Source organism: Phoenix dactylifera, chromosome 2, assembly GCF_051530095.1.
Source record: "Phoenix dactylifera cultivar Ajwa chromosome 2, Ajwa_hap1_PhDact_Kaust_v1.1, whole genome shotgun sequence".
NCBI classification, from domain to species: Eukaryota; Viridiplantae; Streptophyta; class Magnoliopsida; order Arecales; family Arecaceae; genus Phoenix; species Phoenix dactylifera.
In genome coordinates this window covers 37901083-37926983 of record NC_143191.1, presented here as the reverse complement: position 1 = coordinate 37926983, position 25901 = coordinate 37901083, and the positions used below count along the sequence as shown (strand labels likewise).

At 41.0% G+C, this 25901-nt stretch overlaps 1 pseudogene; it reads left to right on the top strand.

Moving 5' to 3' along the window:
• Nucleotides 1–2491: 2491 nt before the first annotated feature.
• On the top strand, nt 2492–8019 carry LOC103722898 (AT-hook motif nuclear-localized protein 27 pseudogene; annotated as a pseudogene).
• Nucleotides 8020–25901: the final 17882 nt, after the last annotated feature.

Genomic DNA, 25901 nt, shown 5'->3' with positions numbered 1-25901 from the left:
TGAAGACTCATGATAAGCCCTAATTAATGAAATTCAGTTGACATAGAGGAGGCTTCATTTTGCATGAGAACGAGAGGGAGACTCGCCGGCCGGTATTTATTTCCTAGATCTAGATTCTGTTAAGGATATGCACCATCCAAGAATTAAATCTAAAATCTTTGATTACGAAGAAGAGGGAGTGACCACAAAGCAACCCCTCATACAAAGGAAAATCATCATGGCCTTCCTAATTATCAGCCTAACTAGAGTTGCCTTTAATAGATACCGAGGTTCTTACTGATTAATGTGGGTTACTAGAAACTTTAAGTAGCTTTTATTAATGTTTCTGCATAACTTTTATATATAATTCATAATAAAATTTAAAGAATATATAGTTTTTGAATATGTAATTGTGCATAGGTCCTAGTAAAAGAGCCAACCAAATAAAATTGAGTAATCCTATTAAAATTACCATTTTGCTATATCTTGTGTCATGTGTGGTTTTGGTTTTAAAGACTTCTACTGTTGGAGTATGCAAGATTTAGGATTTGACAAGTGCAAAAAGCAAATCTTGTTGATAATAATAATAGTAGTACTACTAATAGTAATAGTAATGATGACGATGACGATGGTTCTTTAAATTGTTATTTTATAATATCAAGAAGAATAAATCTCTTATAAAGTTAAAATTGATGAAGCTTTCTTTTCTTTTGAGAAACAAGTTTAATGTTATATGAGTCTACTAGCAAGTAGATTGCATGAGGAAGAAATACAATTGATTTGTATATTTATATTTTGAAAACAAGGAAGAAGTCATGCTCTTGTTGGATCAGTGGAAGAAAGATCGAGCAAAGGGAAGGAATGGAAGAATTAAATCAAAAGAGAGAGAGAGAGAAAGAGAGAGAGAGAAGAAGTGGAAGACTTAAAGCAGAGGAGAACAGGTGTTCAATTAGAATGGGAATTTTAATGATGTGAGCAAATTGGGGGTGAAGTTCACGTTATAACAATGAGCACAATCTATGTGCAACAATGTTTTTGAAGGCTAAATATGATAATAATTATGTTTTCAGAATAGGTAGAAGTAGGGAATCCACAACATTCATTTTAACAAGTACAAAAATTCATGCCAACAACAACTAAGAAGATGACTAATCATACTCAATTTTCACAACATTCATTTTAATAAGTATGAAAATTCATGCCAACAACAACTATGAAGATGGATAATCATGCTCAATTTTCACATATGAGCCTTAAATTGGATGAATGTTTGGATAGTGTGGTATCGGTTTATTGGTTGATAACAATGCTTTCTAGATGGCATGTCACAATAATATAAAGATATTGCACAAACTCAGTAAGTTGCAGTTGTGAACCCACTAAGCAATGAAACAATTGACTTTAGATTTTTATTCATTAGAAAACTGTTCAAAAAAACAAACAAATAGTAGCTCATCTGTGGTGTGCTTCTCTTCAATATCTCTCTAAAATATTATCTAAGAATGAATCTGAAGGGATTTTTTTTCATCAAATTAAGGATGTACTATACTGGATTGCCTAAGCTCTCTTATTATATAGAATAAACAAATCAGATTTGTTTTTATTATTTTGTGTTGTTTAACCATTTATTGAGAGTACCCATCGCAATATAACCAAACATTTCACTATTTTATAAAATTTCAAGGATCTCGTCATCATCTCTAAATATACATATCCAATGCTTAACTATATTTTTCTTATGCACATTCTTTGACACCCTAATCACCCCCTGCCATTTGTATTGTGAGAGTTAGTTGAAGCTGCATGCCAACCACCTTGCTTTTTTAATTTAAACGCACCTCATTGACTCCTTTTTATTATATAATATTTATAAAGAATTAGATTGAATCAATCAGATCAATAATTTATAAACACAGGTGTAGAATTTATAGATAGGAGAGAGAAAGAGAGAGAATTTGATGGTTAAAAAAATTAAACGACTCCAAACAATGTGCAGATGGATGGCAAAAGGGCCATTTGTTAAATACTCTAGTGTAGAAATTAACTGGATTTAATTCATTATTTTAATGGTTATAAACATTTTAAAAACTTTGACAAATAACAAAAAGTTTTATGCTCGATCGCATATGTTTTTTTTTTTTTGGCCCTTTTGCAGTATTGCGTCAGGTGGTCGAAATTAAAAATATCAAATCCACTGCCTTAAGCCAAGACCATTGCTTCAAAAACGCGGGGTGGCCAGAGTTCGTAGTTATCATGCCCACATAAAATAATAACACAAAGCTTCCGGCATGGGGTAGTTATCATGCCCCCATAAAATAATAACCCAAAACTCCTCCATTATGTTATCTGTTCGGTACATTACTCACATGCAGCCTCTCGAACATGGACAGAAATTTTATTTATATAACCTTACCCCTGGTTTCTTTATTAGTGGTTGCAATTAAAATAATCTTCAGACCATGAAGCTGCTCCATACTTTATTGTTTCTTTTCTCTTCCCATGAGCCATAGCAACCACACCTGTGAACGCTTTCCACCGACTGTTTCTCTCTTCTCAGCTTCCAGGCCCCGCTCAGTCTCACCTCCCCCTGTTCAGAACTCCATTCCCAAACTTCAACTCTCTCTCTCTCTCTCTCTCTCTCTCTCTCTGAGAAGGATAGTCGCAGAAAAGTTCTTATCACTTATTGCATGTGCCAACAGCCAAAGCGGAACTCCTTGTTTTGTGAAGTTTGTTCTATGCTTCTTGGCTGCAGCAATAGAAAGATCTCCAAGCATAGGTAGTGCTTAATGGCGTTGCCTTCCATTGACTTGGTGAAAAGTGTGTTCTTTACCTATCTGAATTAATGTTCTGGTTTGAGGCCTCCTTCAGTGGGTCGTGGAGTACTTTTGGTGACAAGTCTCCGTTAATAAGGAGAAAGAAAAATGCTCCTTTGGTCTTGGTTCTTTCTTGTTATTTACCTATTCTACTAGCAGAGAGGAAAAACAGCAGTAGTGGAAGAGAGTAAAAGAAAGAGCTCCTCAAAATTTTAGCTTTTGGTTGTTAGATATTTATTAGTTATTTTCAACCAGAATAGGGGAGAAGAAGAGGCGGAGGAGAAGAAGATAAGCTGGCAAACAAGTGGTGGGAGAGAGTAGATGTGTCGGCGATGGCCGGAATGGATTCCGGCAGCGGCGGCGGCTCTCGCTACCTCCACCACCTCCTTCACCCACCGCAGCCGCAGCAACCGCCGCCGCCGCCACCCCACGACCAATCGGCGACCTCTAACCCCTCGCCGGAGAAAAACCCGAAGGCCTCCCCCGACGAAGGTGCCAACAGAGACCAGCCCACCACCTCTGCCGGGCCGACCCGCCGCCCGCGCGGTCGGCCGCCGGGGTCGAAGAACAAGCCGAAGCCGCCGATAATAATCACTCGCGACAGCCCCAACGGCCTCCACTCGCACATGCTGGAGGTGGCCAGCGGCGCCGACGTGGTGGAGAGCGTGACGGAGTACGCGCGGCGGCGGGGAAGGGGGGTATGCGTGCTGAGCGGCGGCGGCGCGGTGGTGAACGTGTCGCTCCGACAGCCGGGGGCGGCTCCGCCTGGGAGCGTGGTGGCGACTCTGACGGGGCGGTTCGAGATCCTCTCGCTGACCGGGACGGTGCTGCCGCCGCCGGCGCCGCCGGGGGTGGGGGGGTTGACGGTGTTCCTGGCCGGTGGGCAGGGGCAGGTGGTTGGGGGAAGCGTGGTGGGCCCGCTGGTGGCTGCGGGGCCGGTGATGCTGATGACCGCCACGTTCGCCAATGCCGTCTACGAGCGGCTGCCGCTGGAGGGGGAGGATGAGGCGGCAGCGGCAGCCGCGGTGCAGGCGCGGCAGACGTCGGCGTGTCAGTCTTCTCCGGTCACTGCGGGTGGCGATGAGGGTGGCGGAAGTGGTGGTGATGGCGGTGTTCCATTCTATAATTTGGGTGCAAGCATGGGGAATTATCACTTCCCGGGGGATGCTTATGTGTGGGGTGGAGGTGGGGTTAGGCCACCTTTTTTATCCTGAATGGATGCTTTACAATGGTGATAGGAGAAGGTGAACTCAAAGAAGAAGAAGTGGTAGTGCATGCTGATTTTGGGATCTTATGTATGGATTAGAACTATGCAGAGCAAGAAAGACACTTTATTTGCAGTCACTAGTAAGACATGAGGTCTGGAGTGATAGAGGAGTTGTTTTACTTGGCTTTGTCTGGAAGCGAGATGGTGTTTGAGATATGGTTATTGGGACCCTGATTTTTTAGGGTAGTTTTTGTCTGGTGTCAGTGAAAGAGGAATGAGGTAAAAAATTCTCATTGCGGGCTTTTATATTGAAGCTGGAGAAAATGGAGGGATGAGAATAGAAAGAAGGGAAGACGAGATGGGATTGCCAAGCTTCCAAGGTCAGGATTCAAGGTTCATGTTCAATTCACGTCAGGTTTTTTTTTCTCTCTCATCCCTATCTTCTTCTTTACTCTACCGTATGTTCATATGACGGTTTCTGCAGATCTGATGTAGAAAATGTGCCATAGTTCTTGTTTATAAATGCTCCACTGTGTTGTATATATAATTCTCGATGTTGTATATCAAATGTTAAACAATCGACTTATCTCAGTCATAGCTGATAAAGGTTCGAAGGATGTAAGTACTTGCTCTTCTGATTTGATCTAAGTTTGCCAATATTCAGTGAATTCTGTGTACGCTTTTTGCATGGGCTTATGCTGTTTATGCTCGGTTCTTTGCGCTTTAATTTCTTGCTAGCCTATCCTTGAGGGAAGTACAAGAACTAGTTTTGGAGGTGGGCTGCCTCAAAAGCTGGCTGCTTTTTTTCTGCCCAAAGCATACTTGAATCTTTAATGAGGGTGGTGGGAAGAGGAGCAAGTAACTGCAACTCCAACCTGTTCTGTCAACTTCCTGCTGACTGGCCAGGGGTTTACAACGGAGGGTTGGAGAGCAAAAGATAAATAAAAAAAAGGAGCAGTTGTTTGTCATTTACTGAGCATGTCATTTTTTAAAAAAAACAGCCTATAAGATGGTAAGAGTAGGTTGAAAGATTCTCAGCATCTACTTTTATCTTTTTCCAAGTACATTTCTAGAAAGAAGGTTTCCATGTAGTCTCCTGAGAGCAGCTAAGCAGCAGTCCCACTTTTCCCATAAGCTTTAGGAATATGATGATTTGAACTTTGAAACATATAAGTCTTCTAAAAGTCTAATATATTACATTTATATGTATTCTCTCTCTCTCTCTCTCTCTCCGTGCGTGTGTGGCTGTGTTGTGATATTAATTAACTAACGTTTCAGACATCTTTTTATTTTTAAAAAGACTTGCTTCCGTAAGCGAGTTCTCTTCCAGCTGCATCATTGTATTTTGTTTCAGGAGAGCCACTTGGTAGGTCAGGTAGGAGTACTTAGTAGCTATACTTATATACGGATACCGACAAAGAGAGTTACAAGAAAACATCGTGGATAATTCTGCATGAAATTCCTGCATCTGATTGCAGGTCATGCATCTTCTATGTACTGGTAAACAGGAAAATTCCAGCAAAGTATCGAGTATTTTGGTGCTTATATCTTTCTTTTTCATCTCACTGTTTTGGATATTTTCTATTTTTTCTGTTTGCTCTTGTTTTATTATCATTTCTATGTTCTCCGAATTGCCTTTTTTTCTTTCTTTCTGAAATAGAGACAGAACCACTACGTCTCCAACCCTGGACCTCTTCCAAGTGGAGAGGGGTGCCAATTGAGTTAAGGCCTCGCATACCATATTGCATTTTTTATGGTTCTTGTAACTTCTTGTCGATAAAATTGTTGGTTGGGATTATCCTCTTCTTATAGCAACAATTTAGTGATGATGGATTTTCTGTGGTAATTTAGTTTAGAATGTTCTTGGTTGGTGGACTTGACAAGGGGATAAAAGGCTTTCCCCCTATCTCCATGGTAAGAGGATTGTTTACTTGGTACTGTTATTTTTCTGTGGTAATTTTAAATATGTGGTCAAGGATGGTGCTTCATTTTTTTATATTAAAAAAAAAGATATACAAAAGTAGAATACGAAAAATTTCATTTAATTTGCCTAAAACCAAACTGACTTATAGAGAAATTATCCTTCATTTATATATCTCTTTAGTCCATTCCTTATTTGCACTACCACATGCATTATGGGTATTCTCCATTCAGATCAAACATGTTCGGTCTAAAACTTGCATGAACTTTGGGAGTTCTGGTCAGCAAAAAGAGGCACTAACAGAATAGTTTGATTGCTTACTTCCTGGTAAGACTCAAGAAAGTTGCAAATTAAGGAAGCTATTTAAATCAACTAAGCGAATGAAGAGAGTGACAACTATATGAGGACGATTTAATACACTGATCCTTGAGGAACTAAAATTATATTATTAAAAGAAGCATGTATCATATAGGAAGACAATCAGTGAATTCGTTAGGATTACTTCAAGAGTGGGCATTGAATTATTCTCACTCAGATTTTTTCCTATGATGCTACTCTCGATCAGATTTTGATTAGGGAGTTCTATTAGTTCAGTCACTTCAGTGTAGAGGATTTTTTTAGTTTTTTTATTGAACTTCACTCACTGTGATTACATCTTGGTGTAAATTTCTGTAGTTGTTCATTCATAAGATAAGAGATATGCATCAAGTGCCATATTAATTTCCTTGCCTAAACTACCTGGCTGCTTTTCTGCCTTTTTGATGCCAAGACAGATTGCAGCGTTAGGTATTTGTCTGTAATGTTCTGTTTTTCCATTTCCAATTTTTTTCTTTTTCTCATGAGAAATACAGTGGGAATGCCACCACTCAGGTCTAAATCTGAGAGCTCTCAATTGGTGATAGGGCAGACTGAAGTCCTGTTGGTGACTTGACTATAAATCCACAAAATGTTTAATTACTAGGGATTCTCACAAAGACAAACACATAAGTAAGTTACCACACGTAGCCATTATGTTCAGAAAGGCATTAATGAGATTTTATCCCTTTCATATAGTGCAGGTTTTGGGCTGCAGTGGTTACATAGCATGTGCAAATTGCTACGAGTTAGTATTTCTGTAATTTTATGTCTAATACCATTCAGATCCTTTGTCATACATATTGATAAGAAAAGGGAAAAACAAGAGAAAGGATAAGATGAAATAGGAGACCTTGTAACAAGGAGACCTTATGAAATAGGAGACCTTAGAAACAAGGAGATACCTGCCTTTGATACAGTGGACATCTACCTCATTCTAAGAACTAGTTTGCACAGACAGTCCATGTCATTCTACAGTTTCATATATAGCATGCCAAGGACAATTTAGTGAATCTCAGCATCGTAAGCCAATAAAAGTTTTTGACTTATGTTGCCAAAGAACTTACCTTCCTACTACATGCTCACTTTAGGTATGGCTGTATCTTCTATCTTTAGAGGCAATATTTTGTGAAAAAACTTCCAGAATCTCTGATCTGTGAATTAATAATTAGAAAAAAATTAATGCTGTTATTCCATTCCATCTTGTCTCTCTCTACTCTTTTTATGGCTTGGTGGACTTGTATAGAGCTTCTATCGGATAAGGCTGCAAAGCTCATAGCTCATTTAACTTTTACAACATATGAGTTTGTTTAACAAAACATTGTTGAAGTAGTCAATTTTGTTTCTGTAGCAAATGGACCTCTTAATTGAGGTTTGGATAAAGTTAGCAGTCCAATCTTACTTTCTTGCATTTCTTTCTTCTGTGTGAAAGCTGACACTCAGCTTTCAGGTTGAGGTATCTAATGGATAATGTCACTGATTGGAAGCAATATTTGATTAGAAAAAATTCTGAATTCACCAGCAATAAAAAAACAGAAGGGAGAAAAAAAGGAACCATGTGGAAGCATAATAAAATGAAGCAGGCATTGATATGAAACATGTACTCATTCTTCCCATGGTTACTCAGATTACTGGATTTTTTTTGTTCTAAAAAGATTAGAATCTGGTCATTGGTGCATGAACCGACTCAGGTACTTGCAATTCAGATATTCGTAGCTTTAAACATTAGATCATCTCAGTTAAATTCGTAGTGAGAATATATGGATAAAAAGCAATTAACCAGGTTTGCTCACTCAAGCCTTCTTTACCTTCTGCTTTACCTGTCTTAGTTCTTTTTATTTTCAGTCTACCCTACTTGGCCACTCGCTCATCATTTAAACAATTTATTCTTTTCAAAAATTTATGCCCAATACAGTAGAATGTAACTTTTCTTCTGGGTTCGGTAAGAAGCTAGTCTGATATTTCTCTTCCAACTTTCTGTTCGCAATACTTTACTGGCAGATCTCCATTTTATTCACCATACTTAATGCACATGTAGGAGGAATCGGTATCCTTTCATCCTTCCATGCAATAGTTTAAAGTTCAGAAAAAGTTATTGTTTGGAAAAATCTCTTTTGTGAATCTTGATTCAGCCAACCTGAACCAAGAATCCAACTTGATTCACTTAAATCCCCTGAGCAAGGAAGTTCAACCTACAAGCCAGCCAATGCACAAAGGTAACAGGTGACTATGCTGTTATCCATTGACTGGTCCTCAAAAGGCAATATGTCAGTTATCTTTGGCATGCAATGAAGTTGAGCATGCAGAAGGGATAATGGGAACCAAACTTTATAGAAAAGAAATAGAAATGTTAGGGTTACTCTGAAAACGTCATCATGAAATTCTTATGAGAGGCACGTCATGGAAGCTGAGTGTGTGAGCTACGGTGAAAACTCTTATGTGGTGATCAGAGCAGGATTTTTCCAAGCTACAAGAAGCTTAGTTTGGTAAAAATTCAATATAATGTGCATCAGTGTATCAAATTAACCACACGATCTGGCACTGTGGTGCAATTGATGGAGATGGCTATTCAAAACTGTTTTGTGTCTCATACTTATCATAAGAGGAACTTTAGTTTCATTTTTACTATAATTCTGTTAAGTTACTACAGGTTGATGAATACCCAAAGCGTGAAAATTATAATTATACCTTGCCCTTTGTCTAGTTGAGGAAAACTCGGATGAACAATAAATTGGTCACGTTTTCAAAATGAGTTCGAGTCATCCAATCAAATGTATTCCATAAACAAACTCATGTATGGATAATAAATGAGAGATAGCTTCTTCATAGCTCTGTTAGAACATTAATTACACATGAAATAAGTATCATTGCAGAAAAAAAAAAGGCAGGGCCTCAGTGATCTATAAATTTAACAAAGAGTAAGGCTACTTTCCATTAACAAGTCATGGGTTTTTAAGGGCCAGCTTATGGGCCAGGCATCTCTCTGACCTGATAAACTAGTATCGCCCCCCTGCCCAGCTTTTTTTTTTTTTTTTTTTCCGATGGAAAATGGAGGAAGCATGAAGCTTCTCCCAGCATTCATTAAAGAATGAAATACATGATTACAAGACAGAGCCAAAAGTTTGCTCTGTTTAAAAGATTCAGAAGCAGGTTATCAAGATGAGATTAACATGAAACACAGCACTGAAGCACAGCCCACAAAAACAGGGAATTAAAACTCCTGACCACTGAAGGAAACATCAGGAAGGTTGATTAAGAAACTGCGAGGACCCGTGCGAGTATGTGTTTAACCCAAAATCAGTTAATGTCGAGAAGATCTTAGGCACTTTTATAATACTAAGGAACTCAAAAATTATCTTCTGGCTAGCTATTTAAGATGAGGTCCTGGGTTGTGGCAGAAGGGCGAATTTGGTCAAAAACAGCTTGGTGACTCTCGCTGGTACTTCCTGAACAGTATCCTCCCCAATGAACGGATTGAATGGCCTCGTGCAGAACCGAGTTAATGGAAGAATTTCTATGCAGAAAGATTGTGTTATCTCTCTCTCTCCAACCACATGTGCCGGATGAAAGCCATAGCTAATTGTGTCCCAGCCCTTTCTCAACGATCTTTCTAACTTTCTTCCTTCTCTCCATGTCGTCCCCAGGTCCTTACAATCTTTTGGCCAGCTCTTGATGCTCATTTGTGTTTTAAGAACAAGCCATATGGTTGTCTCTAAACTGAACAAAGAACAAGGATATCGAGAAGCTGATGAGTCGCAGATCAGGTGACTCCAGGGGAAAGCGGGCAAATCATTGTGACCATGGTGGCTATGCTTGGTTGGGAAATACACTTTACCAAATGTATGTGAGATGCTGTTTTGGGATTTTGTGTTTCTTCATAAATATCCAAAGATCTACGTAGCAGGCAGCCGATACGATACTAAAGACATGTTGGCATGGATTCTCACGCTCTCTCTTCTGTTTTTTTTTCTAAGACGAATGTATATACATAATGGGTACAGATACTGTAAAGAAACTTCAAAAAAGATTCTGTCCGAAAACAGAGGAGATGAAGAAAGAAGAACTGTTTTATTTCTTATGAATTGAATTCTTGTGAGATACGGGCTGAAGTCGGCAGCCCCAGCCGACTTCAGCCCCGTCTTCCTCTTTTGGAAGGGGCCAGAGCAGGGGATCGCAGATGCGATCCCCTCCGGCTTCTTTGGGTGCAGCGAGGGCGGGGCGCCGCGGGCGTTACGCGGCAGCCCCGCGGTCATTCCGCGGCCACCCCACGGCCGCACGAGCGGCCGTGGATTTCGCCCCACCGCCGTGATTTTCGCGGCGGAGAACCGTTACGATGGGGCTATAAAGCCCCATCTACTTCTTCCCCTAGGGCATCCCGAGCTCCTCCTCCTCCTCTTCTTCCTTCCCTCCTCCTCTTCTCCGACCGGTGTACCCTCCCGACCGAGCGCCGCCCGGATCCCCCTCGCGGCCATCCCCTATTCTGAGACCCATCTCCTTGGGTTCAAGCGTCGCCGCCGCCGCCTGACACCGGACCGAGCCTCCCTCGGCCGAGATCCCTCCGCCGCCTCTGCCACCGCCGGTAAGCCCTCTTCCTCCATCTGTTTTGGCCCCATCAACCGAGAGCATTCTCGGTTGATCTCGACCCCAGCCACCGCAACGACAGCCGGCCTGTTCACAGTGGGCCCGATCTGGGCCCGGTTCACTGTGGGCCCAACATGGGCCCGGTTTAAAAAAAAAAAAAAATCCAAACCCGAAACCCAGATCAAACCCGAGAACCCGAACCCGAACCTGAACTGGAATCCGAATCCGAACCCGAACCTGAACCCGAACCTGAACCTGAACTGAAATCCGAACCCGAACCCGAAACCCGGGACCCGAAACCCAAACCCATTAGACCAGTAAACAGATTATTTGCAGTTAAGCCCTTGGCAGTATGCTATTTCAGAAATAAGATCTTCAGTAATTTGTATTTGATCCCTATAGGAAAGACTTATTACATAAAGGTCCCCAACAATAGTTATTTAGTCCTCTCACTCAAGTCTTATTATAGAACATTACCCTGTAATTAAATATTAGTCCCTGCAATAAATTTTATTGCAGCAATGAACCAATTAGAAGCCAACCATGGGGCCCCTATTTAGTCGAGTCTATGCGGGCCCATTGGGCCGAGTCCGATATGGGCCCTATCAGGCCATGCCCATTATGGGCCAACTTTGGGCTCTGTTGGGCCATGTCCAATAATATTATTTTTGAATTTTGCTTAGTCTGAAATTAACAAGAAATTAATTAAACTTTAACAGGTGAACCTGATCCGTCTACCTGAAGTAGGAATCAAGCGAGAAGAGGTAAGTAACTTAATACTTCAAGTGTGATTTCTGAATTATTTAATAAACTGATTATGTTTTGATATATGTTTTGCATTCAGTAAAATGGGTCAGACATGTTAAATTTTATTTGAAAATCATGTTATATGCTCTGAAATCCATGAAATATATTTATATATATATATATGCATTCTCAGCATGGCTATGATCTGTTCTGTTCTGTTCTGGCCCCGCCAATGGGGATTGTACGTTGGACCTGTCGACTTGTAATCTATGAGGAACCGGTTTCGACACCGTACCACCGGTGATTAGAATAGTGGTATTTGGACACTGTACCACCGGTGCATAATAATAGTGGTGTTTGGCACCTTGTGCAACCCATGCCACTGGGTTACGTGGCCGTAGCCTATTATGTTGAGATTCTGGTATCAGAGTTTTTGGAAAAATGATAATAAGTTTTAAAAATAGTAAAACAATGTTATTTATGATTTATTTTATCATCCTGTATTTGATCTGATATGCTCTGACCCCACTTTGGGGTATTTTGTTGCTTACTGGGCTAGTGTAGCTCATTATTTTATTTTCTCTATTTTTCAGATCCAGAGGCTTGATCGCACGGGATTGGGGAGTGCGTTAGATTTTCGGATGATTCTTCAGTTATTGGCATTTTAGTTAGTTTAGTTTGGACATTTGAATTATGTTGGCATATGTTATTTTGAAATTTTGTAAGTTTGCTTTTGAACAATTTAAATAATTATGTCATCTTTGAATAGCTGTATCTGCTTTGATATGATCTGCTGCCTTGCACGCCTGTGCGGCCCGCCGTGTGGGCGTGCGGCGTCTGCCGCGCCTCGGGTTCAGGGCGTGACAGATTAGGTGGTATCAGAGCTCAGGTTTAAGATCACTAGGGATTGTAACTGAAACAATTATATTGAGCCTAAGTTTTAGGATTCGTAGGATCCGTCAGGAAGGTTGAGAGATGGGTAGGAACCAGATAAAGGGATAATGTTCATTTATTTTATTAACTATCTCGTATTATGCTGTTTGGATGATTTTATAACATCTATATAATTTTACTGAATCAGAATGCCGCCTCGTCGTGTCCGTAGCCTTAATCGGATGGTCAGGGGCTCTCGGGGAAGAGCCCCTACCAACCAAGCTGGCGAGGCATCGCATAGCTCAGGACCCCAGGTTCAATCAACTCCAGAAACTGCCGCCGGAAATCAAACCCGGGTGCTCGAACTGATTGAGGAGGTCGTTGGGTTAGTACGCCAACAGAGGCAACAACCTCAGCAACCAATCCAGCAAGTCGTTGATCCTCCGGAGCAAAGAAGGAGTATAGCTGAATTCAAGAGAATGGCTCCTTCAGTTTTTAAAGGCACCACTAGTCCTCAAGAGGCCGAAGCCTGGATAGAGGAAATGGAGAAAGTCTTCAGAGCAATGGAGTGCACCGATGAAGAGAAGGTCAGATTGGCCACCTATATGCTTCAGGACCGAGCTCATCATTGGTGGATGTCTGTGGAGCGCACATTGGCACCCGAGCAGGAGGCACTTACCTGGCAGAGGTTTCGCACAACCTTCTACTCCAAGTATTTCCCTTCAAGTCGCCTTAGGGAGCTAGAGAGAGAATTTCTAAATCTGTCTCAAGGAACTATGACCGTGGATGAGTATGAGGTAGAGTTTGACAGATTAGCTCGGTTTGCTCCCACCCTCGTCATAGATGCAAAGTCCCGGATGAGGAGATTTGAAGAAGGATTGAAGCCTCAATTACGTCGGGGTTTGGCCGTAGTGCACTCAACCAACTATGATGACCTGGTAGATAGAGCCAAGAATATGGAAATTGTCTGGAAGGAAACACAAGATTCAAAAGTTAGAATACAAAAGAAGAGGAGCAGAGATGATGATACTCATAGTGGACAAAATTCTAGTAGGACAACAAAATCTCGTAATAGGTCTGGGCAATCAGAAAAGCAAGGATCTTATGGAGAGACTATTCAACAAGACCAGTCTAAATGTGAAGCATGTGGTGGTGCCCATAAGACAGAACTCTGTAGACGATTATCTGGCGCATGTTTCAGATGTGGCCAACAGGGTCATAGGATAAAGGAGTGCCCTTATAATCAACGAGACTCTCAATCAGTTCAGAGGCCTCAAACTACAAGAACCCAGCAAGTGCAAGCTTCTCCTACTCCGGCTCAGTCAGCTCAGCCTTCTTCTTCTAAGCAGCAGATAGGAGGGAGAACGTACACACAGGGTCATATTTATGCACTGACTCAGCACGATGCTCAGGCATCCAATACTGTGGTGTCAGGTACACTACCGGTTGCTTCTGTTTATGCTTATATACTAATTGATTCTGGTGCTACACATTCATTGTGTCATCGATATTTGTGCAAAAATATGACCTACCTTGCATGCTGCTTAAGTATGATATGCATGTTAGCACTCCGGCTGGAAGTAGGATGATTAGTAATCAGGTCTGCAAGACTTGTCCAGTTCAGATAGTAGGTAGAGACTTGCCTACTAATTTGATAATTAAATGATGGTACAAATACGACAACTATCTCAAGGGTTAATCATGACCTAGTATACTTGGGAAGCAAGGATAGAATTTTACTTGGATTAAAAAAAAATATATATGTTGATAATCTGAGATCATTAAGAAATTTTGGAGAATATTGATCAGAGTTGCGCAGCGAAAGTATGATGGACTGAATCAATTTAAACTGGTCAAAAACATTGATTGTGTTTTAGTAACATGTTATGATGAAAAACTATGTCGTTCAATAATGAAAGATTTTGCTAATCAGGGAAAGTGAATACTATTGATTCTCAGGTCAATCTTGATATGATTATGTTATTTCTTGGATAGACTTTGCTATTTTTGGGTATGCTAAGAGAATAATAATAATAATGATAATTTGAACGTATCATGACTCGGGTTAGTTGATTGTTGACCCAATATGGTCTAATTTGTTAAGTATCTGAATAAACCATGCATTAATTGCTCTCATCTTATGATTTATAAGTTTAAGTTAAAAACTTTGTGGCATATTGAATCATGGTATCAATACTGTCTTCTTAGACCTGCTTTTGTGATTTGATGCAAATCATTTTTGAGATAAATCGTTGCTATCTAATGATCATTAGTACATGTTCATTTTGTGAATCATATTCTTAGCAATATAATGATTTGACTCTAAGGTTGGTCATTATCCTTTGAAGGATCAGCACACTACCATGATAAGTGTATGAGATCTATTTCATTTCAAGTTCTATCCCAAACACAACTAATTTTAATCAATCCTGTTGTGAATCGATCCTGATCCAACCTCGAGCGAACATGCATCAAGATGATAATTTCAATATGAGATTTTACTCAGTCACTTATCTAGTGTTAATCTTGAAATTTTTGATAGTTGATCCAAAGCTATCTATCGCACTGATTTTGATCGAGGAGAATGAGATCTTGGATTTATATTACTCAATAGGCTGAGTATTTCTAAATTTGAAAGGCATAGATCTCTTAAATTTCGAGGACGAAATTTTTTTTAAGGGAGAGAGAATGTGAGATACGGGCTGAAGTCGGCAGCCCCAGCCGACTTCAGCCCCGTCTTCCTCTTTTGGAAGGGGCCAGAGCAGGGGATCGCAGATGCGATCCCCTCCGGCTTCTTCGGGTGCAGCGAGGGCGGGGCGCCGCGGGCGTTACGCGGCAGCCCCGCGGTCACCCCACGGCCGCACGAGCGGCCGTGGATTTCGCCCCACCACCGCGATTTTCGCGGCGGAGAACCGTTACGATGGGGCTATAAAGCCCCATCTACTCCTTCCCCTAGGGCATCCCGAGCTCCTCCTCCTCCTCTTCTTCCTTCCCTCCTCCTCTTCTTCGACCGGTGTACCCTCCCGACCGAGCGCCGCCTGGATCCCCCTCGCGGCCACCCCCTGTTCTGAGACCCATCTCCTTGGGTTCAAGCGTCGCCGCCGCCGCCTGACACCGGACCGAGCCTCCCTCGGCCGAGATCCCTCCGCCGCCTCTGCCACCGCCGGTAAGCCCTCTTCCTCCATCTGTTTTGGCCCCATCAACCGAGAGCATTCTCGGTTGATCTCGACCCCAGCCACCGCAACGACCGCCGGCCGCCACTGCGGCCGGCTGGCCGTCGACTGAGGGGTGGCCTCCGGCCACCCCGCCGCCGCTGCCGCCGCCCCTTCCTCTTCCGCTCTCCCTCTCGGTCTTTCCCTGCCGTGGGGGGGGATGGGGGAGGAAGATGACCCTACGGGCCGAACAGGGCCAAACATGGGCCCTGTTCACAGTGGGCCCGATCTGGGCCCGGTTCACTGTGGGCCCAACATGGGCCCGGTTTAAAAAAAAAAAAACCGAACCCGAAACCCAGATCAAACCCGAGAACCCGAACCCGAACCTGAACTGGAATCCGAATCCGAACCCCAACCTGAACCCGAACCCGAACCCGAACCTGAACCTGAACCTGAACTGAAATCCGAACCCGAACCCGAAACCCGGGACCCGAAACCCAAACCCATTAGACCAGTAAACAGATTATTTGCAGTTAAGCCCTTGGCAGTATGCTATTTCAGAAATAAGATCTTCAGTAATTTGTATTTGATCCCTATAGGAAAGACTTATTACATAAAAGTCCCCAACAATAGTTATTTAGTCCTCTCACTCAAGTCTTATTATAGAACATTACCCTGTAATTAAATATTAGTCCCTGCAATAAATTTTATTGCAGAAATGAACCAATTAGAAGCCAACCATGGGGGCCCTATTTAGCCGAGTCTATGCGGGCCCATTGGGCCGAGTCCGATATGGGCCCTATCAGGCCATGCCCATTATGGGCCAACTTTGGGCTCTGTTGGGCCATGTCCAATAATATTATTTTTGAATTTTGCTTAGTCTGAAATTAACAAGAAATTAATTAAACTTTAACAGATGAACCTGATCCGTCTACCTGAAGTAGGAATCAAGCGAGAAGAGGTAAGTAACTTAATACTTCAAGTGTGATTTCTGAATTATTTAATAAACTGATTATGTTTTGATATATGTTTTGCATTCAGTAAAATGGGTCAGACATGTTAAATTTTATTTGAAAATCATGTTATATGCTCTGAAATCCATGAAATATATTTATATATATATATATATGCATTCTCAGCATGGCTATGATCTGTTCTGTTCTGTTCTGGCCCCGCCAATGGGGATTATACGTTGGACCTGTCGACTTGTAATCTGTGAGGAACCGGTTTCGACACCGTACCACCGGTGATTAGAATAATGGTATTTGGACACCGTACCACCAGTGCATAATAATAGTGGTGTTTGGCACCTTGTGCAACCCATGCCACTGGGTTACGTGGCCATAGCCTATTATGTTGAGATTCTGGTATCAGAGTTTTTGAAAAAATGATAATAAGTTTTGAAAATAGTAAAACAATGTTATTTATGATTTATTTTATCATCCTGTATTTGATCTGATATGCTCTGACCCCACTTTGGGGTATTTTGTTGCTTACTGGGCTAGTGTAGCTCATTATTTTATTTTCTCTATTTTTCAGATCCAGAGGCTTAATCGCACGGGATTGGGGAGTGCGTTAGATTTTCGGATGATTCTTCAGTTATTGGCATTTTAGTTAGTTTAGTTTGGACATTTGAATTATGTTGGCATATGTTATTTTGAAATTTTGTAAGTTCGCTTTTGAACAATTTAAATAATTATGTCATCTTTGAATAGCTGTATCTGCTTTGATATGATCTGCTGCCTTGCACGCCTGTGCGACCCGCCGTGTGGTCGTGCGGCGTCTGCCGCACCTCGGGTTCGGGGCGTGACAATTCTCTTCCTCCGTTCTTACATGATAGAATCTATTTATAATAACCCATCAACTAAATAACCAATTAACAGAAATGCTAACAGTCTAACTGAGATTGGTTAAAAATAGTTAAAACAGTTAGTCGGGTAGTTTTCCCAGGTGCTCCGTTCTTGAAGTAAGGAAGCTTCTTCCTCCAGGTCAAGGCTGAATGAAAAATGACAATAGATACATTTATATACATTTCAATACTCCCCCTCAAGATGGAGAGTACAAATTATGTACACCCATCTTGCACAGCAGAGTATGAAATCGGCTTGTTCCGAGTGCTTTAGTAAGCAGGTCAGCAAGCTGCATAGTGCCTGATACATGAAGAGTTCGGATGATCCCCAGTTGAATTTTATCGCGCACTATGTGACAGTCAATCTCAATGTGTTTGGTTCGTTCATGGAACACTGGATTTGCAGCAATGTGTAAAGCTGCCTGGTTATCACAAAACAACAGTGCCGGTTTAGGATGGTGAATATCCAAATCATTGAGAAGATGCAATAGCCATTGAACCTCACAACACGTAGACGCCATTGATCGGTATTCAGCCTCAGTAGAGGAACGAGAAACAGTGTGTTGTTTCTTCGACTTCCATGAAATGAGGGAATTGCCAAGAAAAATACAAAAACCAGTGACTGAACGGCGCGTATCCTGGCAAGCTGCCCAATCTGCATCACAAAATGCTTTCAAGTGAACCTCGGAATGTGTTGGGAAAAACAAGCCTTGTCCCGGTGTGGCTTTTAAGTATCTTAATACTCTGTAAGCAGCATCTAGGTGAGGTTGCCGAGGTGAATCCATGAACTGGCTAAGAACCTGCATGGAGTAACTTAGATCGGGCCTTGTTATAGTGAGATACAAAAGCCTACCTATCAGTCTTCTATAAACTGTAGGATCCTCAAGTAATTGTCCTGCAAACCTACTTAATTTCAAATTCTGTATCATGGGACATTTCACAGGCTTTGAGCCGAGGTAACCAGCATCTTCCAAGACTTCTAAGGCATACTTCCGTTGGTTTATTGAGATTCCTTTAGAACTCCTGGCTATCTCAAGACCGAGGAAGAATTTCAGAGTTCCTAGATCTTTGAGCTTGAACCTTGCATCAAGAATGCTCTTGAGATCATTCATATATGAAAGACCATTCCCTGCAAGTATTATGTCATCAACGTAGACAAGGATTGCAGTGTAGGAGCATCTATTCGTTCTTACAAACAATGAATAGTCGGCCTTAGACTGAGTAAAACCATGAGACATGATGAAGGTAGAGAGTTTGGCAAGCCATTGTCTTGAGGCTTGTTTTAATCCGTAGATGGATTTGTGTAGGCGACACACCATCTTCCTTCCTTTCTCCCCCTAAAACTCATATCCCAGAGGCAAATTCATATATACTTCTTCATGCAAATCCCCGTGCAAAAACGCATTGTTAACATCTAGTTGATGTAAATGCCAATCTTTAATTGCCGCAACTGCTAACAGAGTTTTAACAGTAACCATCTTAGCAACCGAGGAGAAAGTATCTTGATAATCTAAGCCAGCTTGTTGAGTATACCCCTTTGCAACTAACCTTGCTTTCTTTCTTTCCTCAGTCCCATCTGCTTTGAACTTGGTTTTATATATCCATTTACAGTCCACTGATTTCTTTCCTTCTGGCAATGGAGTGATGGTCCAGGTTCGATTATCATTCATCGCCTTTAATTCTTTTTCCATAGCATCACACCATTCAGGATACATAGAAGCTACTATATAGTTCTTTGGATCAGCTGATGATGAAATGGATAGAGTGAAAGCATGATGAGATGGAGAAAGCCGTGTATAGTTTAAAAAAGGTGAGATGTCATAAGGTTCTCCAGAATTTGCATTGGACCTTTGCTGATGTGAGATGTCATAAGGTTCTCCAGAATTTGCATTGAACCTTTGCTGATATTGGAGTGAGTGAAGATGAGGATTTGAAGAGGCCAAACCACAATGGTACTCATTTAGGTAAGTAGAGTTTGCTTAATCCTAGAAGATCTTCGAAGGTGTTGAGTAGGAGAATGATTGAGTAGTGGCACAGGTTTTGAAATATGTGTGGGATTGAGCCTAGAAGATTTTCGAAGGGGCTGAATTTTGGCAGGCTGATTTGGCATTACAGTTGTAAGAGGGAGTGAAGGAGAAGGAGGGAAACAAACTAGCTTAAGGGGTGTGCCATCATGCGTGCCGGTGGGTGTGCCACTCGAAGCACATTCTTCAGTATGTGGTGTAACAATGGGATTAGGTCTAATTGGATATGAATATTCAGGAATAACAACAGATGAGGGAAGAAATATGGTGTCACAAGATTGAATTGGCTGCTGCAATGTAGGAGAAGCAATATGTTGAAAAGAAAATTCAGATTCATGAAACACTACATCCCGAGAAACAAATGTTTGTTTAGATTGAACATCATATAGCTTATAGCCCTTTATGCCATGGGGGTAGCCAATAAAAATACATTTTCTGGCTCTTGGATCAAACTTAGACCTATCCCTTTTTAGAGTGGAAGCATAACATAAGCAACCAAACACCCTTAAGTGCTTATAAGATGGTCTTGAGGAGAATAACACTTCATAAGGAGATTTACCAGATAATTTTGGAGTTGGCATTATATTTATTAAGTACACTGCTGTTAGAACACACTCTCTCCAGAATTTCAAAGGCAAGTTTGATTGAAAACGTAATGCTCTAGCTACATTAAGTATATGTTGATGCTTTCTCTCAACCACGCCATTTTGTTGAGGGGTATCAACACAACTAACTTGATGTATAATTCCTTTTGTGTTTCTTCATAAATATCCAAAGATCTACGTAGCAGGCAGCCGTTATGATACTAAAGACATGTTGGCATGGATTCTCACGCTCTCTCTTCTTTTTTTTTTCTAAGACGAATGTATCATACATAATGGGTACGGATACGGCCAAAAAAAAATCAAAAGATAATAAGTCCCGAAGTGCACCAGATAGGTCATGCTTCCTCACCTACAGAGTATCTCCAGAGTTGTTGGCCATATATGAAGCCACCCAATCCGTTGTCCCATTGACTTCTCTATACACATGATGTGCCTTCAAGATCATCCCGCCATGAATCATAGTCTGAATGTCCCAAAGAAGTAGATGGTAGTCGCCAACCCCACCGGCGCACTGCTGGGTCCAGTCAATGATAGTCGCCATGTCGCCTTCGAGCAGAACTGCTGTAGTCTAGCTACAAAGCCTACTAAGCATAACTCGCGCTATCCATTTGATCGATCGCAACCGTTTCATCTCTTTGACGAGCCAAATGCGAGGGCAATGCCGTGGAAATCCCAATTCCCATTGCCTCCATCGCTGCTCCGAACGACCCTAACAGCAAGCGCATTATTTCCGCCAACTCAATTCGTCGGAAGGCAAGGGAAATAAATAGTCAGAATGGGAAGGTGGATGATGCAGCGTCAAGCGACGGGTCCCAACTCCAAAGCCCCCCTTTGGTAGATACAAGCTGCAATATGGCTGCCGGTTCTGGTGAGGCCAAACCGGGGGCGGATGCTGCCAGTGTTGTGGGCTCCAAATCCCTGTCCTTGAGGCGTCCTCTACGGCTTATCACTGAGGTGAAGAGTATGCAAAGCTCCAGTGAGAGTGCAATACAGATATCATCATGCTGAGTATATCTTGAGTTTACAAGTTTTGGAGACGCATAAAAATTTTTATTTTTTTCCAAAGCGGAGCTCAGTCTTGAGCTCCACTTCCCCTACAGGTCAGACTAATCTGTTCATTGTTCGGCACCATTTTGAGTCTAAATCAACTTTCTCTATGATCTAGAAAGATCACTAAATTTGATGTAGGCTATCTAGTTACTACGAGCAGGGTTGAATAGGATACAAGAGCGAGATCCATCATATTGAGATGCCGAGTTTAAATTAAATTTTTCAAGGCCACAATTTGGTCATACGGAGTCCGATTAAGATAATTTTTTTCAAAAAAGATTAGGCAACTTTTTGAAATTTTACACAAAGTTGGGTATCGCTGTTGGTTTTACCTCAATCAATGATGAGATGAAAAAATATCTATCACGCCCCCGCCTCTGCGGGGCACCTAGTGCCCACGTGGGGGCCACATGAAGGGGGAACACGGGGCTCTCCTGCCAGATATTGTCCGATTCTAGAGCTTCACGCAAGCGTCCTTCACCCCTCCCCAGTTTTGTTTTCCACCCAAAACGTGTCTGCAGGATTAGGAGACCCCCGCCTCATATGCCCAGGCTCTAGAACGAATCTTTCCGATGTGGGACTATTGGGCCTCACACCCTTTCCACCATCGGACAAGAGTCGTCCTCGGCTCTGATACCAAATGTCTCGTGCCCCGCCACCATCGGACAAGAGTCGTCCTCGGCTCTGATACCAAATGTCACGTGCCGGCGGGGCACGTGACATTTGGTATCAGAGCCGAAGACGGCTCTTGTCCGATGGTGGGAAGGGTGTAAGACCCAATAGTCCCACATCGGAAAGACTCGTTCCAGAGCCTGGGCATAGGCAGGTGTCTCCAAATCCTGCATACGCGTTTTGGAAGGAAAACAAAATCGGGGAGGGGTGAAGGACGCTTGCATGAAGCTCCGGAACCGGACAATATCTGGCAGGGGAGCCCCGTGTTCCCCCCTTATATGGCCCCCACGTGGGCACTAGGTGCCTCACGTGCCTCACAAAGGCAGGGGCGTGATATTTGGTATCAGAGCCGAGGACGGCTCTTGTCCGATGGTGGGAAGGGTGTGAGGCCCAATAGTCCCACATCGGAAAGACTCGTTCCAGAGCCTGGGCATATGAGGCGGGTGTCTCCAAATCCTGCAGACGCGTTTTGGGTGGAAAACAAAACCGGGGAGGGATGAAGGACGCTTACGTGAAGCCTCAGAACCGGACAATATCTGGCAGGGGAGCCCCGCGGTCCCCCCTCATGTGGCCCCCACGTGGGCACTAGGTGCCTCACGTGCCTCACAGAGGCAGGGGCGTGACAATATCTTACACAACCAAAGAAGAAGATTGTCCAACTCACTAAAGATTGTATCTCGATTTTCCAACTAGAAGAAAAGATTGTCTAAATCTTGTATTAAAGTTGTCTTCGGTGTCTAGAGATGATTTAATATCTAGAAAAGCAAAGCCATTGGAAGATGATTATTCATTAAGAAGAAAGTCACAAAAAGCAGACACATAATGATTGAGTCTTTTTGGATTGGTTAAAAGGGTCAGCTCATGAGCAAAGCTAAATGATTCAGCCATGAGATGTTTCCCGAACTTCAACTCTGATTAGCAAGAGTTAAAGCTCCTAAACAAGGAAAAATCTTATGTAGGATGATCATCAGACTCAATATAGACCACTGTAGCCAATTTGAGTAGGGCTAGATAGAATCTGAGAGCGAGATCTACCATACACGAGCCAAACTAAAAATTCAGAATTATAACTTAGTCATACGATACTCGTTTAAAATAATTTTTTTTTAGAAAAATCAAGCAACTTTTCAAGATCTATAACTTAGTACTAACCCTCTAAGGATTTAAAATAGGCCGAAATTTGATTGTTTGGGCCCCAAAATTGGCCAGTCAAAACAAAAGTTTTTTTTTAAGAAAAGATTTTGATCGAGCGTATCTACAATCCATAAAGAATTAGACAAAAAGATAGAAAACAAAGTTAATGTAAAAGACAAGATCTATTTTCTATAAAATTTTATTTTTTTATATTTATTTCTACTATTTATGTTTATTTTTGGAGACCTAGCTTTATTCAAATTAAGAGATGAATCCAATCTAAATTGTAAAAAAAAAGATCTTACTATTATTATAAATAGATGCTATATAGCTTAATTTATGAGGTATGGATCATTAATAAAAGAAAAGAGAATGTAAACTCTATTTTTGTTATTTTTTGGGCCTTTATTAAAACCGAAGAAGTTTCATGGTACATAGAGAGCTAGGGCCATCTCTATGGAACATTGATATATTTTCAAAAAAAAAAAAGATTATTACTTTTTAATATAAAATACATGAAGGTCGGCGCATAGTCGAAATATATATACAATACAAATGAAAACGCATGATTCATGCAAGAATCCAAGGGTCAAAAATGATAAAAAAAAATTACGAACAACTAAATTTTATCATATGTTTTTTTACTATTTTGGACTTTTTTATATTTTTTATGTACCAATGAATTCGGACAGATCTTTATTTAAAAAAAATCACGATGCCTTCGACTTTTTTTTTATTTTCTCTAATATTTAATTTATTGTTTAAATTTTGGTGTAGGTTCTAAACAATGTAATCTAGTCCAATTTTATGAGCTATTTTAATACATAAGTCACTTGCATGCATTGTTGGTTTTCCCGGTTAATTTGACAAATTTCAGTAGAAAATGTGCATGTCTGTGTGTGTGGGCCTTCACCACGTCGTTAATGACTAATTTTGCTTTAACTTTCAAGCCCTAATTTTTCGGGGGAAAAATATTAAGTCTTTAAGAGATTTGAAATATCTGAAGAGTGTTTCTCAAAACAAAAATGAAAAAAAAAAAATCTTGAGAGCATTGGAGAACTACAAATGTGACTAGTTATTGTTCAAGATGAAGGTCATGGGGGCGCACAAATGTTTACTAGTTTATTTGCGGTCGCATGACATTTCATTTCCTAATGAGCTATAAATCTTTTTATTTTGTTGGTACATACATGAAGACAAACGTTGTGCGAGCAGAATATGATAGAACTTAGTACATGGCCAGAAAGATGACTCAGGCTTTCCATTCAATCTGCGGACCTATAAACCAATTAATATGCCACCTCTAAATGTGTTTACTCAGGGGGACGAGCACCTTAAAATGAACAAATTAAAAGCATAAACTAGTTGGCACGAAGTTCTTTGCCGCTTGGGTTTCTGAATTGCAGAATAAGAGGAGCAAGGAATATCCCTTGCACCGTTAAAGGAATAGATCTATTTTGTGGAATAGACATATTTTCGTATTAGGTTGAGGAATAAGTATGAGAAATAAGTAAAGAAAATACATGGTATGTAATGCGTATTAAACTTTGTGATAGTTTAAATCAAAATTCACCGTTTTGGTATTGGACGCCATACTGGTACCAGTATGGGGTCCAACTAATATCTGATTTGGTACCAACTACCGAATCAGATATACTGATACTATTCTATCAGATATACTGGTATCTGATTCGACGTACCGAATGTCGGTATACCTTCTGTACCACGTATCGATTCAGTATTGATATAATATGGTATAGTCAATCTCGGTGCCCAGTATGGCAAATTTTAATTTAGAATTTATCACAAAAATCAAATTGCTCTTACTTTTTTGATTACTGATAAAGGGGATAAGGATAAAATAGTAATTAAAAGAAATGAGGACAAGTCTTCTACATGATGTAAATCTATTTCACTATTTTTGACGGAATAGATTCCAAACTTTGTTTATGCTAACATCCAAATTGATGACTGCGAATTAAAAGCTAATACACCTTAAAGGGTGCAGGTTGAGACATTATGGATGCAAACCGAATAAATATGATGTAGACTGACAGGACAATAGCTATTAACTTAGTACGGAGCTTTAGCGGAGAAGAGTTTAAAAATAGTTGGGTAGTTGGCTAGTAATGATGCCTACTAAGGTATAATATAGGAGGAGTAGGATAATTGGACATATGTTACCGCGACCTATACCACTATCCAAAACATAAAAGGTGTGGTACAACCATTCAGAGTATAAGAGTAGTTGAGGGATATAACTACTACGTGTAAAAATAGGTAGGAGAATTGTTGAGAAAACAGAAAAAGTTTGAAGAAGACTCTCTTTATTCTCTCGTTAAGTTCTTCTTACAGGATACATCTTATTTATAACATTACACTAATTGAATAACCGACTAACAGAGAAGGTAACGAACTAACTAAAAATCAGTTAGATTAGTTAAGGTAGTTAGCAACAGAGTTCTTGAAGTTCTTGGAGTTCTGGAAGCAGCGAGAAGCGGAGAAGCTCTGGAAATTAATGTATCTCAATATTCCCCCTCAAGATGGAGTGTATAGATTGTGTACTTGCGAATCAAAACATGAAACCGATTTGCTCCAAGTGCCTTTGTTAACAAATCAGCAAGCTGTAGACTTCCTGAAATATGAAGGGTTCGAATTATTCCCAGTTGAAGTTTCTCTCGCACAATGTGGCAATCAATCTCGATGTGTTTCGTTCTCTTATGAAACATTGAATTAGCAGCAATGTGTAACGCTGCCTGATTATCACAAAATAATAGCGCCGGTTTGGTATATTGTATATCAAAATCTTTGAGAAGATTGATTAACCACTGAATTTCACAACATGTGGAGGCCATGGAACAATATTCCGCCTCTGCAGAAGATCGGAAAATGGTGTGCTGCTTTTTTGATTTCCATGAAATGAGAGATTTACCAAGGAAT